At 38.8% G+C, this 5,001-nt stretch overlaps 1 long non-coding RNA gene across 1 annotated transcript; it reads right to left on the reverse strand.

The window, feature by feature from the left end:
- Positions 1–332: 332 nt before the first annotated feature.
- LOC119223364 (uncharacterized) lies at positions 333–4,270 on the reverse strand. Its single transcript, XR_009942469.1, has 3 exons — positions 3,994–4,270; positions 2,263–2,334; positions 333–1,201 (listed from the first exon to the last, which is right to left on the reverse strand). It is a non-coding gene; the product is annotated as an uncharacterized LOC119223364 (long non-coding RNA).
- Positions 4,271–5,001: the final 731 nt, after the last annotated feature.

The following is a 5,001-nucleotide window of genomic DNA, read 5'->3' on the forward strand; positions in this document are numbered from 1 at the left end:
AAATATTCTTTTTACATCAAGTTAAATTGTAATTTCTATGTTCTAAATCTATATGTATTAATACAATAAATTACAGTTTATTTATGCCCTTGATTTCAACAAGGAAAGTTGAAATCAAGGGCAACTGGACTGGTTAAGGTTTCTTGAAGGGGTTTCGCTTCTCATCTGAGAGGCTTATTTAGTTCTGACTGAACAACTACCATTCAGCCACAACTGAAGAAGCCTCTTGGATGAGAAGTAAAACGTCTTCAAGAAACCTTAGCCAGTCCAGTTGCCATTGATTTCAACCTTTCTTGGATAACCATGACCTGAATGACTTCACAAACAAATTAGTAAAGAAATAAACAATTATCAAATGTATTGTTGACATTTCACTTTACTATTGTAAACATTAACAATATATTTTCATTAAAAACTATAAGTCTGTTCAATTCTGATATTTTATTCAACAAATGAATGTACTGCACAGGTGTGGCTAGAAAAAAAATGGCACTGAGTTTCCAAAATTAAAAGTTCATCATAATGTGACATGGGGATGTCAAGACTTGTTAACAATGCAAGATATATATTAACACGTTGACTAGTAAAATGTGCCTAGTTCTGGACAGTAATCAAAACTGTAAAACTTGGTGGTACTAAAACCAGGCCTCAACACTGCTTCCTGGGGTGTACTGCATACTGTAGCTAAGAGCCCCAAAAAAGTATAACAACAGTCATGGGCTAATCAAACTATGAATAATGCGCTTCTTTCCAGATGTAGCTTAGTTTGGCTAAAACATGTCAGAGCTTTTTCAAAATGCATCTGCATCTATAAAAAAACTACAAGAAAAAACACCTTAAATGTACTGGGGGAAGCTTAAGGTTTTGGAACAATGCTATATTAACAGAGCAAAACAATGGAATGGTAAAATCCTAATGTGCCTGGTGTACTGTACAGTAATCAAGACTGCAGGATGTGTATATGACCTTGACTGTAGCTTTGTCTTGTACTTCTTCCACAGAAGTGAGGTTCATGAAGTCGTTGCCAAAAAGTGTATCCATAAACTGCAGTCGAAAGGATTGTGTTATTTTACATTGAGTCTTTATCTCAGTCTTTAGGTCAGTTACAGTTGAAGGTAGACCAGAAGGAAACACCACCCTCTGACAGCTGTCTGGCCCCAGGATTACTCTGAGAATCGCTGTCATGGTCTTACTGCACTGTCTGTTAAGAAAAAGAACAATACGTTTGTCATCTGAAAGAGTAAACTGTTGAGATCAAATGTGCAAGTATGCAAGTTTGTCAAACACCATGCTAAGGAGGAAAGACATCAAAGACATAAAAACATATAGACCAAGGTTATTATAGTTTTGCAATTTCTAGTTTTAATTTGTTTTAAAGTGAGTTTGGTTGTTTATTTTAAGTTTTAGTTAAATTGTATTAGTTTCAGGGCAAGTTTAATCTTTCTATGTATTATGGGACTCTGTAGCTTTCTCCCGACTTTCGACGCCAAGATGCCAGGCGAGGGGCATGGACTATAACGGGCACAGCTAAGAAATTTGAAGAGATTTAATTTCAACCCGAAATATTAGTCTTATGCAGGCCCTATAAAATAAATTGGCAAAGACAAAAACTAAAGACATTACTTTATAATTTTAGTTTATTTTTGTTAGTTTTGCAAGCAAACAATTATCTTTTTTTTTTTTTGTAAGGACTAATTTTGATTTCAGTTAACTATAATTTTTTCACACCTAGTTATCATTATTTGGATAGTTTTCATTAATGATAATAACCTTAACATAGACCAATTTAAGAGCATTGAATCAATGCCATTGGTCTCTATTAAGTGAAGCATTGCTTCAGCTTTGCCCAAAAGTGAAGAATTGCTGGCCAGCCGAGCCTTGAAAAGTGGAGCTCAAAGTTAAAAAAATAATTAACACCTTGTTTCATTACATCTATCATTTAAGGAATCAGATTTTTTGAACGTTTTCGTTAAATGAACGGTTTAATGACTCACTCAAAGACAGTCCGTTGGGGTAACAATGTAACTGCGCGCTGAGTGACAGTCTTTCAATGCGCAGAGACGCTGTTTAGTTTCGGTTACATTGTTTTTGTGTATGTTGACCACATCATAACACCTATTTATATAGCAACAAATAAATGGCGGTAATACCGAATATCGCGCTATTGAGCCACTCAAAATTACCACAAGGGAAATTCTTTCACACCGACAGCCCTACCACAGGCCACTGGGAGATGATGCAAAAAATGTAAACATTACTCACCACACAAACATGAGCCCACAGTGAAAGAGCTGACTCCACATGACATGTACAGAGTGTGAGCTTAGTGTCCATCTGCAACAACAAAGAGCAAGAACATAAATTAATGTTACCATGAAATAATTAAAAACTAGACTATATGTTAACGTTAAATCATAAGCCTTTCAAGTTAAACTCTTCCTTCTTGTTTAAGATGAACAGCTAAGAACCATTTAAAAACACATTTTGTAGATTAAGTGACCCTTTGTCTTTTCTAAAAGGTTAAACTTACTCAAAATGTACCATACAACTTAAAAGGTCATACTCCTAGTTACGTTGCGTGGCAGCAGTTAAGATGCCAAGCACTGTGCACTGGGATCCTTCAGATTGATAGTCAAAATGTCCCCGTTTACCCCCTCCCCCCCTTTTCGGGGATTATGTTCCCAGTTTTGAAGAGACCATTCTGCTATCCGATAGAACAATATTACAAACATTTTCACTACCATCAGTTGTCAAAGGCCCTACAGAGGCACACGCCTGCATTTCCTAGCTGCAAAATCAGCTCTCAGGTCATATGACAGTTTCTGAGCCACGTCCCCATTGATGCTGATGACAGCCAGACCACTTAAACGTTCCTGCCCCATTGATGAGCGCAGGTACGTTTTGATTAGTTTGAGCTTTGAAAAGCTTCGCTCAGCAACTGTGACAGGGAGAGTCAGTGCAATACGAAGCAATCCATAGATTGGGATATACCTCTTGAAGCCGATTGTTATGCAAAAACTTAAATGATAACATAAAAAACAAATGATAACAGAAACGGTAACGGTAACAGAAACTTTGGGCGGCCCGCGGACGAGTACCGAATACGGCCCACGGCGGTCCGTGCGGACATTATGAGCGCGAGACCGTTACTAGCGAGTGACCGCACAGGAGGTTCCCCTTTTTCTCCACTAATTTGGTCTAGGCCTATTACTTTTTGACTTTGTATTGATTTTGCATATTAGCATGCTTTAGACATATTTTATTTGTTATTTATACTAGTAGCCTACTGTGATGATTTTTCACGTCCCAGATTTTTTGGTGCCCCCCCAGGCACTTGGTGCCCTACGCGCAGCGCGTGATGTGCGTGTGCGGAGCGCCGGCACTGGTCCTGTATCATAGCTACATGTATGACCTTTGCAGAAAAAAAAAACCTGCGTGAAAATCAGTTCGGTATTCAGTTCGTGTGATTAATTAAATGCGCTGACAGCTCATTACACAGCTCACAGTCACAGCTCGAGCGGGTGATCGGTCTAAGATGGCGGCCCCACTGATCGTCCGCGCCAGTAGGCAGTAATGTTAGCGGTCGAAGGGCGTCTACTCTCTATTATTTCTATGGTTAAAACACACTTCATTCAAATTCGACAAAAACTAAATAAAATTCACCAAAACCTTGTTCCAAAAATCACCAATTTCAGTTTTGCTGCAACAAACCTCTAACTCGTAGAATTATTATTGTAGCCTATTCTGTCTGTAACTTACATGATGCACGTCTCTGTTTCTGTCTTATGGTAACAAGTGTTTTCTAACTGGTAAAGTTACTCTGAGCTACGCAACCGTTTGTTGCAGGTGCTTAACAAGCGACCAAAGCGGTCCCCGCATTAGTCTCACTTTCATCATGTAAAATCTGCTTTTTTCTTTGCTCTCTTCGAAAATGGTGGTCCCACATTATTTAATTGCTGTTACCAGCAGGCTATTATAGCAAAGCATACTTACAAAGTTGAGCTGAGGTGGTGGAATAGATCGATGGTGGAATAGACCCAGGGCGAGTTGAGCTGGAAGTTGCCAGTGAACGTTGAAAAGAGCGCGGAATTTTCTTTCTTCTTCCCGAAATGCATTCGGGTGCGTGAATATCGCGAGATAAAATGAGAACTGGTATTCACTTGATTGACTTACTTTATCCCAACATGAGCTAAATATGTTCGTGCACGCTTTCTGCATATAATGTGCAGTCTACACAATGCTATCACGTTTTACTTAAGAACATAAAACCCTTTAGTAAAATATACTAAATATCATTTGATAAATCTAACAGGTGACCAGTCTCCCTTTTTTCAGTGTGTTGCTGCAAGCTATTATTTTCAAAATTATTGCCACAGCCCAGAACCACAGACAGCAATTATTTTATCAGGTTTAACACTGAAGCTATGCATCAGATTTCATCTTCATATCCAGTTTTGAATCCTTATCCAACCAGGGTTTACATTAGCATTAAGGGGATTGTTGCTTTAATGTTGCTGTCCATTCACTCCACACTAGCAGCAGCTGCAGCGTTCACCCCTACAGTACATTCTCAAACACATGCTGCTTGAATGCTCTTTTTTAAATAAGCAATAAAAACACGACAGTTATCATTAAGGTGCAAATGTTTGCAAAGAAAGGTCAGATTCCTCCCATCCTCATCGACCATGTCAGTAACTTCATTAAACTCATTTAAATTATTATACGCCGCCTCTTTGTTACACGCAGCTTTTTTTGATGACGCATGCGCAGTGCAACGCTGGAGGCTGGTGTTGCCAGATTGGGTATTTTTTCCGCTACTTATTAAGGCGCGTTTACGGTGTGTTTTCTATAAAAATCTCGCAACCTATTTGAACAACGTTAACCTGAAAGAACGCGCCGTAGACACCAGGATGAACGAGTTCACAGTAACGTTCATCGGGCATTAATACAGTACGTTCAGTTCACGTCACCCAAAATATGAACGTGTTCATGAACTATCGT

Source organism: Pungitius pungitius, chromosome 15, assembly GCF_949316345.1.
Source record: "Pungitius pungitius chromosome 15, fPunPun2.1, whole genome shotgun sequence".
Classification (NCBI taxonomy): domain Eukaryota; kingdom Metazoa; phylum Chordata; class Actinopteri; order Perciformes; family Gasterosteidae; genus Pungitius; species Pungitius pungitius.